General features: G+C 48.3%; 1 protein-coding gene and 1 long non-coding RNA gene across 7 annotated transcripts in view; one reads left to right on the top strand and one right to left on the bottom strand.

The window, feature by feature from the left end:
• Nucleotides 1-449: 449 nt before the first annotated feature.
• Nucleotides 450-9,306, bottom strand: LOC123353476. The gene is made up of 3 exons (XR_006574509.1): nt 9,096-9,306; nt 7,676-7,789; nt 450-619 (listed from the first exon to the last, which is right to left on the bottom strand). It is a non-coding gene; the product is annotated as an uncharacterized LOC123353476 (long non-coding RNA).
• A 319-nt stretch (nt 9,307-9,625) lies between these two features.
• Nucleotides 9,626-12,467, top strand: part of LOC123353430 (adhesion G protein-coupled receptor E3-like) — an 83,309-nt gene continuing 80,467 nt past the window's right edge. For all 6 annotated transcript variants that reach the window (XM_044994501.1, XM_044994500.1, XR_006574500.1 and 3 more), the window contains exon 1: nt 9,626-9,806. The gene's annotated coding sequence lies outside the window, so the exon portion shown is untranslated. The remainder of the gene's footprint in view (nt 9,807-12,467) is intronic.

Below are 12,467 nucleotides of genomic sequence, written 5' to 3'. Positions count from 1 at the left end.
TCAGATCCAGTATCTCCCGTACGGTCCATGCTGGAGCTCTTTTTGGATTTGGGACTGCATCGCCACCCGTGCTGATCAGACCTCCACGCTGGGCAAACAGGAAATTAAATTCAAAAGTTCGCAGGGCTTTTCCTGTCTACCTGGCCAGTGCATCCGAGTTCAAATGGTTTTCCAGAGCGGTCACAATGGTGCACTGTGGGATAGCTCCCGGAGGCCAATACCGTCGATTTGCGGCCACACTAACCCTAATCTGACATGGCAATACCGATTTCAGCGCTACTCCTCTTGTCGGGGAGGAGTACAGAAACCGGTTTAAAGAGCCCTTTATATGGATATAAAGTGCCTCATCGTGTGGACGGGTGCAGTGTTAAATTGGTATAACGCTGCTAAATTCGGTTTAAACGCGTAGTGTAGACCAGGGGATCTTTAGCAGGACAGGAGATAAAGCAGAAACAGCTGATTGTAAGGGACAGTTCTCTCTCCAAAGAGGCTGAAGAAAGAGGAACTTGCCTGACAGACAGGAGGCTGCCATCCAGCCAGCGCCACTCCCCTTCCTTCGCTGAGTCGCTGAGGCCCGGCAAGTGCTGTGAGGCTCAGTGATGTGGTTTGACAAAAACATCTATGTGGGAAAACAGGTGAAGGAGACAATCATGATCCCAAGCAGAAGGTGAGGGGGTTTCATGGGGCTTGTGTTTGTGGGCAGCAGAGTCTGTAGCTGTAGAGTCTGACCCCTCCCAACGGGATAGCGAAATAGACGCGCAATGAGCTGTGCTGCTCTTGAATCAGATTTAGGTTCTGGTGACTCCAGATTCACACCAATACCTTGCCCAACTCTGCAGTACCTGGGCATCCCCCCAGCACCAACTAGTCTCCCAACGTCCTGTTCCCAGCAGGCACCGGGCTCAATGTAAAACTTAAGGTGGATTCTCCCTTAGGGCAGGATTCCTTCTGCAAAGTCTTGATGAGGAATCTGAAGTGGGGTCGTCTCCGGAATATCAAAAGGCCTTTCATAGTGAGCTGCTGTGAAAATCATTTTACCTCAGGGTCAGCAGCTGAAATCCTGCCCAGGTCAGTAGCAATCAAATGTTTTTTTTAGGTCCTCATGAGACTCTGTGATTTGGATTCACACGGGATTATAACTGCCCCCACACACACACACCCCCATCAATTTTGATTCACATCAAACCATCCACATCTGACGGTGAGATTTCTGTTTTCAAAGCTCCCTCAACATTTTTAAATGACTGTAAGTATCCAATTCCCCTCAATCCACCTTGAATAGCAAGCTACATCCAAAAATATTTCTAAATTCCTGGAGAACTTGGGCCAGACTCTGATCTTAGGTATGCTGGGGTAAATCTAGAGTAACTCGAGATTCACCCTGGTGGAACAGCACAGAATCTGGTAACTTGAGCTTAATTCCTTCCATTCTGCATGATCCAGAATAGGAATCTGCATAGATGGCTTACCTGTTCCTCTTCAGTGTTTACGATAATCAGGCCAGACCTTTGATCAGTACAGAACTGCTTAGCATCTGGCCAGGATTTAGCCAATGTTGAAAAGAAGTAGCAACTTTTCTCAAAAAGTTGGACATTTCATGCAGGTGAATTCTGTGAGAAGTCAAATTATGGGACAAGCCTGCACTAGAGGGTCAAAATGCAGTTTAACTGCTCACCAGGAGTTAAAGAAATTCTAGAATTTATTCAGTATTGGGACTTATTTATGAATTTCACAAAGAAATTTCCCTGCACCCTGCTGAAAAGCTTGCCAAATAGTTTGTTGTAAAATTCATACTTTGATATTCATGCTCTGTGGGGTGGTTTTATAAGTTACATGGCACTGTCATCCCTCTGACATGTGGTAGCAGATGGCAGGGCCTGGGAGGTGGGTTTCCCATTGAAAAAATAAATCAGTGATTTAATATTTTCCTAGTATAACTTGTTGATTTTCGTTCTGTGCACTAGTCCTTGAAAAGAGGTGCCCATACACAAAACACAGGACAGACTGTGATCTCAGTCCAGATGCTGATGCCCAGTTTCCTGGCTCCAACTCTGCCCCAAGAACTGAACCTAGTTAGAGAGTGTCAGGCAGGGAGCAAACCCCTTTGCTAGTTGCAACAGCTCCCCCCAAAAACATCACAGCCTGCGAAAAACAACGTAGTATGTCTTCAAAGACCGAATACTGCTGACATGCTTGGAAAGAGAACTTGCAAGCTGATGTACAACAGCACCATCTGGTGGCTTCTGCCATACAGTATCCATCCCATGTTAGGCTTCATTAGGGGAGGAATAGTTCAGTGGCTTGAGCATTGGCTTGCTTAAACCCAGGGATGTAAGCTCAATCCTTAAGGGGGGCATTTAGTGAACTGGAGTAAAAAACTGTCTGGGGATTAGGTCTGCTTTGAGCAGGGGGTTGGACTATATACCTCCTGAGGTCCCTTCCAACCCTGATATTCGATGATTATGTATTTAGCCAACTAGGGCCAAGATTATCAGCTCTGTCCATTTTTATTGGGTGGAGGGCAGGTATCAGGGAATGGGTTATGGTTCCCTTAGGCCTGGTCTACACTAGGACTTTAATTCGAATTTAGCAGCGTTAATTCGAACTAACCGCTCAACCGTCCACACCAGGAAGCCATTTAATTCGAACTAGAGGGCTCTTTAGTTCGAATTTGGTACTCCACCCCGGCAGGTGGAGTAACGCTAAATTCTACATGGCTAGCTCGAATTAGGCTAGGTGTGGATGCAAATCGAACTTAGTAGCTCCGGGAGCTATCCCACAGTGCACCACTCTGTTGACGCTCTGGACAGCAGTCCGAGCTTGGATTCTCTGACCAGCCACACAGGAAATGACCCGGGAAAATTTGAATTCATTTTCCTGTCTGGGCACTTTGAATCTGACGTCCTGGCTGGACATCGGGGCGAGCTCCGCAGCACCTGCAACGATGCAGAGCTCTCCAGCAGAGGAGTCCGGCCAATCCAAGAATAGAAAGAGGTCCCCAGCATGGACAGACCGGGAAGTCCTGGATCTGATCGGTGTGTGGGGCGAGGAGTCTGTGCTGTCGGAGCTGCGCTCCAGCAAGCGGAATGCAAAGACCTTCAAGAAGGTCTCCAAAGCAATGATAGAGAAAGGATACAGCCGGGACGCAATGCAGTGCCGCGTGAAAATCAAGGACCTGAGACAAGGCTACCAAAAAGTCAGAGCGGCAAACGGACGCTCCGGAGCCCAGCCCCAGACATGCCGCTTCTACGAGGCACTGCATGCCATTCTAGGTGGGTCTGCCACCACTGCCCCACCAGTGACCGTGGACTCAGTGGATGGCATAGTGAACCTGGACAGTTCCTCCTCGATGTTCGCCGATGTGGAAGATGAGGAAGGGTCTGTGGAGGACGGCGCAGGCGACAGCGAACACAAAACCGCTTTCCCTGACAGCCAGGATCTCTTCATCACCCTCACAGAGATCCCCTACCAACCCTCCCCGGCCGTTAACCCGGACTCTGAATCAGGGGAAGGATCAGGCGGTAAGTGCTAGAAACATGTAAACATTTATTTTTTATAAAACAGGTATAAAAAATAGAAATACTATATATAAAATTTTCAATGAAAAACTATATGAAAAGTAGGTCCACACATATAGGGATTGAACAATAATCCTCCAGGGACAATTCAAGAAAGGTCTCATTTAGGTCCTCGAAAAGCCTCCGCAGGAGGTTCCTGGGGAGAGGTGCCTTGTTGGGTGCTCCGTGGAAGCACACTCTTCCGCGCCAGGACATCCTTATGTAGATGGGAATCATCGCCTCTACAAGCATGGCCGCATATGGTCCTGGTCTCTGCAGGGCTTCCCTTAGCATCCGCTCTTTGTGACTCCGAGGGACCTGCATCAGGGTGATCTCGTTCATGAAATGCTGCATCTAATTAGGGCAATTAGTGTATTGTTACTGTTGTGAATGGTTGACTTTTACTTTGCATAACAATGACCCTCGCTTAACAGCCACGTGTTGTAGGCCACATAGGAAAAGCATACATTGATCTTTCCCATGCACTGGCGGGAGTGGCTGGAAAAGGGTCAGAGTATATGATTTCCAGATTGCCTTTAGCGGGAGGGCACAGCTATCCATTAACTGATAAGCAGAATGTACTGTAAGGCTTACCAGGACTGTCTGCTAGACGGATTCAGCTGTCTCTCCCCACTTGTCCGCTCTCCTGTGCAATGCCGCAGCCAATGAGAGCGTATTCCGAAATCTCGAACTTGTCCCGAGATCTCGTGAGACTTGCCTTGTATGGTCTTGTTCAGAGAAACTGACTAGACTGTGTTCACTGTTCGCAAACTTGTATCTGTTCAAGGAAATCAGTTACTTTTCCCATCACACAGCTTCGGCTCTTTCCCGGACTGCCCCGGCATCCCCCTCGCAGAGGCTGGCGCAGATTAGGCGGCGAAAGAAAAAGACTAGGGACGAGATGTTCGCGGAACTGATGGCTTCCTCCAGAGCCGAGGCGGCAGAGCAGACACAGTGGAGGGAGACCCTATGTCAACAGCATCGCACACACATCGAACGGGAGGATAGGTGGCGGCAGGAAGACCAGCAGGCGACTCAAACGCTGCTTGGGCTAATGAGGGAGCAAACGGACAGGCTCCGGCACCTTGTTGATGTTCTGCAGGACCGCAGGCAGGAGGACAGAGCCCCCCTGCAGTGTATCTGCAACCGCCCTCCCCCGCCAAGAAGTCCTGCCCCCCCTCACCCAAAAGTACAAGACGGAGGGGCGGTAGGGGCCGTGAGAACTGTCACTGCACCACTGCATAGCGCTAATGTAGCACACACCTCTCACGCTATAAATTTGTAGAAGTGCTTCCCTTACAGGCTCACCCAGTCCCAAATCCAAGTTTCATCCCCCCACTGTGTATTAGATTATTAAAAGCTGTTTGCTGTTATTCACTGTTTCGGTCACGTCTTTCGTGTCAGAGGATTTCTTTGTGTATGGGGGGGGGAGGGGATTTATAATTGCACGATATAGCCTACATTACCAGGGTACAGACTTGGGGGCATGATCAACTGCAGGGCACACACACACTGCAGTCAGTAGGCACCAGGGTCACTCTGTGTGGTGTATGCTGCCCCGGGTCATTCTGTGATGTGTATGCTTGTCCAGGGTCCTAGCGCCTGCCACCCCCTTAATGTTAAGGCACGCTGCCCTTACCATGCACTTCCACCGTAGCAACGAGCCTCTCCGCTGCCCTGAGCCCCAACAAGAGCCCTCATCCACGGACAGATACTCACCCTTCCCCCACACCCCTCACCCCTTCCTACGCCCAAACCCGCAGCCCACTGCCGTCATCCAAACCCCTATCCAAAGAAGGCACCACTCGCCCCTTCCTGCAAACCCACCCCTTCCTGCAATCCCTCCCCTTGATGCACAACCACTTGCAACCATCCCCCACCCCAGAGACCTATGTAGGAGCAGGAGGATGTCATTCCTCTATGGAACAAGCGGTCTGTACATCAGTGCACACCGTGCCCAGCACAGTATGCGTCCATGTTTCAACAACTGAACAGAAATGGAAAGTAAAACAAAGATTTATTAATAATGAGTGTAACAATTAATTGTATTTAAAACGTGCTTTGGAAGTGGGGGAAACTTGGAGAACGGGGTATGTAACCGCAGATCGAAATCGACACATACAGACACAGGCCCAGGGTCACTTTCTATTGAAAGCAAGTGGAGAGTCAAAGGTTACCCTGCTCTCCGAGGAAACTAGCTTTCAAAGCCTCCCGGATACACAGCGCTTCCCCGCTGGGATATTCTCTCGGCACGGGTGTCTGGCTGAGCGTAAACTGCAGCCAGGCGATTTGCCTCAACCTCCCATCCGGACAAAAAGGTCTCGCCATTGCTCTCACAGAGATTGTGGAGCACACAGCAAGCAGCAATAACTACGGGGATATTCTTTTCGCTGATGTCCGAGCGAGTCAGTAAGCTCCACCATCTCCCCTTGAGACGTCCGAAAGCACACTCCACCACCATTCTGCACTTGCTCAGCCGGTAGTTGAAGAGTTCCTTCTCTCTGTCCAAGGCGCCTGTATAGGGCTTCATGAGCCAGGGCATTAGCGGGTAGGCTGGGTCCCCGAGGATCACTGTAGGCATCTGCACATCCCCAACCGTTACTTTGTGGTCCGGGAAGAAAGTTCCTGCCTGGAGGCGTCTAAACAGACCAGAGTTCCTGAACACACGCGCGTCATGAACCTTGCCCGCCCACCCAACGAAGATGTTGGTAAAACGTCCCCTATGGTCCACCAGTGCTTGCAGCACCATAGAAAAGTAGCCCTTTCGGTTAATGTACTCGCTGGCCTGGTGGGCTGGTGCCAGGATAGGGATGTGAGTCCCATCTATAGCCCCACCGCAGTTTGGGAATCCCATCGCGGCGAAGCCATCTATGATGTCCTGGACGTTTCCGAGAGTCACTACCTTTGAGAGCAGTTGCTCAACGATTGCGTGGGCTACTTCAATCACAGCAACCCCCATGGTAGATTTGCCCACGCCAAAGTGGTTCGCTACTGACCGGTAGCTGTCTGGCGTTGCAAGTTTCCAGAGGGCTATGGCCACTCGCTTCTGCACACTCAGGGCTGCTCGCATCCGGGTGTCCTGGCGCTTCAGGGCAGGGGACAGCAAGTCACAGAGTTCAAGGAAAGTGCCCTTACGCATCCTGAAGTTTCGCAGCCACTGTGATTCATCCCAGACCTGCAGCACTATGCGGTCCCACCAGTCCGTGCTTGTTTCCCGGGCCCAGAATCGCCGTTCCACACCATGAACTTGACCCATTGCCACCATGATCTCCACGGCGCGGCGTACCCTGCTTTGTGAGAGGTCTGCGCCACTCTGTGAATTCCTGTCCTCACCGCACTGCCGGAGCCTCCTCGCCCGATTTCTCAGCAGCTGACTGTGGAAGAGGTGGACGATAAGGTGCGAGGAGTTGACAACGGCCATAAGTGCAGCGATGATCGCAGCGGGCTCCATGCTCGCAGTGCTGTGGCGTCCGAGCTGTAACCGACCAGAGAAGGGCGCGAACAGATTTCCCGCCGGAGCTTTCAGGGAGGGAGGGCGTGATTGACGGTTCTATGATGACAGTTACCCAAAACCACCCTCGACACATTTTTCCCCCCAGCAGGCATTGGGGGCTCTACCCAGCATTCCAATGGGCAGCGGGGACTGCGGGAACTGTGGGATAGCTTCCCACAGTGCACCGCTTCCAAAGTTGATGCCAGCCCCGTTACTGTGGACTCAGAAATTCGAATTAGTGTATTTACTGTGGATCCACAAATTCGACTTCATAAGGTCGAATCCACAAATTCGACTTAAGTAGATTCGAAATAGTCTTGTAGTGTAGACAAGGCCTTAGTCTCTGGCTGGTTCTACACCAATTCTAGTGCCCAAGGCATAGAACCAATGAGAGAATCGGGGCCAGACAGGAGGGTGGCATAGGAGACATCTGTGCTGGCTCGACAGCCTCTTAGGACCCCCAGCTGAGGAGATGTGGTCAGTTTCAGTGCAGGGGGAGCTGCACAGGCCATAGGCCTATTGGGAACATGACAGTCGAATGCCCTGTTCTCTGTTGGCTTTCACTGACTGAGCATTTGCGGTAAACGCTGTCACTGGTTTAGAGCCCTGTCCGGTGCCTTCTTACCTGTGATGTCCTGTAACTCGTCCTGCATCCTGCTGAAGACCTCCTGGAGTCTGTCATGGTCCCTTCTCACCTCAGCCAGCTCCTTTGATGTGCTGTGCATTAGGTTCCTTATCTCTGTCAGGGCAGGCAGGGGGTAGAAAAATGCCACTGGAATCAACAGGTTGATATTTCTGGCCTGGCTCAGACCTTCCTTCACAGCAGCTGGACATTTCTATGTGTCCATCTAACCGCAACACACTCTCCGTCCCCATTCACAGCCTTCGACCTAACTATGCTCTGATACCGGAGTCGACCATTGTATTATCTAAGCACCTCTGCTCTCCTGGGCTGATTGATTTTTCCTTCAAGCCAACTGTTGGATTCAGTGATGGAATATTTACCTCAGTAGGCTCACAATCAGGTAGCCCACACTCCACTTCTGCATCACAGGGCTTTTCTATGGAGTTCTAAATCCATAGTCATGGCACTGATACCAGCATAACCAAGATCGGACTCCAGTTCATGCTAGCACTGGATGGGCCTGATACCACATGGGATGAGCATTCCCAAATTCCTTCTGCAGGCCAAGGGAGCTGTGAGCTCTCAGCAGCGCTGAGCGAACCAGAGCACCCCACCTCCACCACCACCACTCCCAAATATCTATAGGGTACTGAGACCACAATGCAGCAAAGCACTTAAAGACAAAGCTGGTGATATTCAACCTGTTGTCATTTGCAGACCCCTGAGCTTTTCAATGGAGGTGTGGACCCCTATTGAAATCTTAGGCATAGTCTGCAGACCCCCATGGGTCTATGGACTACAGGTTGAAAATTACTGCTCTGAGCACATATTATCCCACACAATAATCAGGTGTGTAGAGTTGTTTGACAGCTGCTAAAGTAGGTAACAACTTGGGGATTGAACTGGAGTCCTCCGGGGCTAAAAACAGGAACTACGACACTTGAGACAAAACTACCCAATCATCTCCTAGATCAGCACAGAAGGAGGTCTGTCACATGTGCTCACCAATGGGCTACACATGCATAAGTGCCTTTGTTGGATCAGGGTCTGAGATCCAAAGTTCTGCTGCAGCATGAACTGGGCTCAGGATAAAACCTGGGGAGGCCCATGGGAGCAGGATGATGCCAAACTAAAATGGGATTATCCATGTAGGGACCAGTTTTGTCCCTGGAATAGTAACACTGAAAGCACTGGAGTGACCCAGGGATGAGTTTGCCCCATGATAAAAAAAAGGATTTTATGTGGATGATGGTAATATCCAGATTTAACCAAGACAGTAATTGGGAGAGAGAGAGAGAAACTACCCTGAATTTTGGCACGGGTTAACCTCAAATTAGCAAAGCCAGGAATCGGACCCAAGCCTCCTGACTCCCAGGGCAGCTCCTTAATCACAAGCCCACCCTTCCTAACGCCAGCTCACCTTTACTGCCTCTCCCAGATGCGCTGCTCTGAGTTGTCCCATTTATGGTAGGAGCAGTCCAGATGCATGGCTGTGGATGTCCCTGTTCTGCTCCTCTCGTCAGTGCCGTTTATATGGATAGGAGCCGTCATCGTGCTTTTCCGGGGGAACGGACGCCTGTGGTCACACTTCCCATTGTCACAATTGTCAGGTCAGAGACCTTGGCCCAACCATTTCCTCTCCATGTCAGTGTAGAATCATAGAGTTGTTGGGATCTATATCACTGAGTCCTGGTATGAATGACGCAACCAAAGCACATACTTGAGTTCAAGGACTATTAGAACTCTTTGTGCAAAAACAACCTTATGTTCCAAGAAAAATACAGAAAATCATCAGACAAGGAAATAACACCATTATTCTATATAAAATTGTATAAGAATTTCAGGAAATAGCATTTCTTGGCTCATGGGCTTGGGTCATGGCGGCCCGCCCAGGGTTAACTCTTCGGAATTGTGTGGCTAGAAGGTCTAGTAAACAAAGGCAAAGAACCCATGACACGACTGAATGGACCATAAACGGATGCCTGTGATTTCTGCAAGTTGGAGTAGTTTATTGATCCAGAGTCCAGTGAGGATATAGATGTGGCTTTGCCGGCTCCCCGCATCTTATGATCTTATCCTGATGGAAGGAAATTAGACTGGCAATTGGGACCATTCTCACCTTTGGACTCTGGTATAGTAATTTTTGGGTATGAATGTGAAGTGAATAAGGTCTGTTTTGTTATCAATAAAGAGTATTTAGAGTATTATATACCAACACTGTGTCCAGTATCTGCTTGCTCCCCATCCCGTAGGGAGACCTCTATTGCGAGTCTAACAAGTGGTGGAGAATGCGGAGCGGGGGGATTTATTAAGCAGTGCTGGATTTCAAGATGGGATCTTACAGTGTTGGGGGAGTCCTTATTTAAGACTAATAAGGGTGACTCCTTATTTGTGAAGTTTATAACAGATTTGTGAGGAGGAAACGTGTGGGCAGAGACCACATGGTGTTAGTGTAATAATATTTAAAACACTGTTTAAGAAGATAAGTAAAGGGGTGGAAGAGGAAACCCAGTGGACTAAAGTGAAAGCCCCTTCTCTGTTAGAGAAGTAGATTATTGCATCTGGGACATGCACTTGGATGCAAGGTGCAGTGGAACCGGATGTAATATTTGATACCTTAGAAAACAGGTTTGAGAAAGATGTACAAATGTACATGCCGAATGCCAGTAAAAAGCAAACGGCCGTAGTATGGCTATTGTGGCAAGCTGTAAAAAGGCAATGTTATGTAAGGGGGAAATCTGTGCAGAGTTACAAACATTACAAGAGAATTTTAAAACTTGCCAGGAAAATTTGGAGTGGGAAGTGAGGCAGGCACAGATAGTGCAAACTCAGAACAAATGGGGAAACAAAATAGGGACCTGGAGAGAAGCATAATGGACTGGGAAAAGATTAAAGCAGACAAAGATAAATTAGATCATCAAGTGATAGGAATGAAACAGTTATTTTGATATTTGACTAATGGAAAGGAAGAGGAGATCACAAGCGTTTCTCACAGCTGGTGCCAGAAAACTATAGGAGCATTGAAAAAGCAAGTGAAAATACAGCAAGTTGCAGCTGTGTGTCAAAAAAAGAGAGGGATTTGGATTTGGATTTGGATTTGGATTCCAACGATATTTGGTAGGGAAAGGACCTGCGAGGGAGTTAAGAGAAAAGGGAATTTGACCAACCTCGAGAGAGGCTTTATACTGAGCTGAGGGAAGAAATAAGAAACTGTCCAGGAGAGCCTAAGCCGAAAAGTGTGTAGCAGCGATAGAACGGAGATCAACCATTAAGGATGCAGTGAGGGAGATATAGTCAGAACAGACACTAATAATGCCTGCGAGTTCATCAGATTCATAGTTGATGGTAAAGTCATTAGGCCCATTGAATATGAAAAATTTAGCTACTTGGCTAGTACAGTGGGCAGAGTTAGGAGGAACAGAGAATTTAAATATGAGTGAATCTTATAGGTTAATCAGGGCAGCTACCACTGGAGAGATTAGACAGGCAGTAGATCAAGAGAAAAATACTTTGGACAGGCAGCCAGAAGCACTAATTTGGTGAACCAAGCAGCCCAGGATGAGGGGTTAACTGTTAAGGATGCATTGGAGCACTGGATAGTATGCCAACAAATGATGAAAAGGGGAAGCCAGATAGAAGGATTGAAACCCAGAGTACCTTTTGTTGAAGCAATAACATATTCAGATGAGAGTGCTTATAGATCAGGATACCATGAGAGAGGAAGAGGAGTGGTAGAGGACAAAACACCCCATCCCAAGGAGATAGAGGGTGGAATAATCAAAATGAGCCCCAGAAGGGAGTAGATGTGATTCGGAATATCTCTTGGAGGTATTTGAAATTGAGGTGAGTAGATATGGATAAGTGGGATGGGAGACGTACTGATGAACTTATCAAAGAAATGCAAAGGATGGAAGAAGAAATGTTTAAGGAGCAGAAAAAGGTTGCAGCTATGCAAGCTAAGGGTTCAGAGAACCCTGGTCTATTGGGAAGCCGTGATGACAAGTCACGATTCAAATGGGAGGCCTAGGACAACTGTCATTGTGGGAGATAAATGGACCCAAAGATGCCCTATTGGATAGTGGGGCAGGTGTAAATATTGTAAATATAAGTTGGGATTTGCCTTGATACGTGTCAGAGATTTTGGGGCCTACTTTGCGTTTACTTTTAAGGGACAACAGTACTTATTTAAAAGAATTCCCCATCGCCTACACTGCACTCCGGCTATTGCATACCAACATGTGGTGCAAATGCTGGATCAATTATCCAGAGAGGATTGAGAGAATGTCACTTCGTCTGTAGATAACACTAGTGTGGGGGGACACTGAAGAGGAGGTGACTGAGCAGACTAGAAAAGTGTTGAGACTCATCCAGGAAACGGGTTTCAAGGCTAATAAAGAGAAAGCCCAACTAGTGCAGAGGAGAGTGAATTATTTGGGGGTGACCCTACAGGAACAAGGAATTCAGGTAGATCAACAAAAGGTAAAATCATCAATGAATTTACCAAGGCCAGAGGATTCTCATGCATTGAGGGTGATGTTAGGAGGGTTTAACTATTTAAGGAAACACATCTGGAATTTTACCACTCTAACTGGACACTTCTGGCATTTACTGAAAAAGAAAGTAGGATGAGAGTGGGCGCCTGAACAAGAAAAAAGGTTTCTGTAATTTAAAACAAGCCTTGATGCCAACTCCAGCATTGATATTCCCAGAGATAAGCAAGCCATTTGTGAGTAAGTTGGCAGCAACCTAACAAAGACTAGCAGTGCTATTGATGCAGGAAATTGGCAGGAAG

The sequence above is a fragment of the Mauremys mutica genome, chromosome 20 (genome assembly GCF_020497125.1).
Source record: "Mauremys mutica isolate MM-2020 ecotype Southern chromosome 20, ASM2049712v1, whole genome shotgun sequence".
Classification (NCBI taxonomy): Eukaryota; Metazoa; Chordata; order Testudines; family Geoemydidae; genus Mauremys; species Mauremys mutica.
This window is presented reverse-complemented; position numbering and strand designations above follow the sequence as displayed.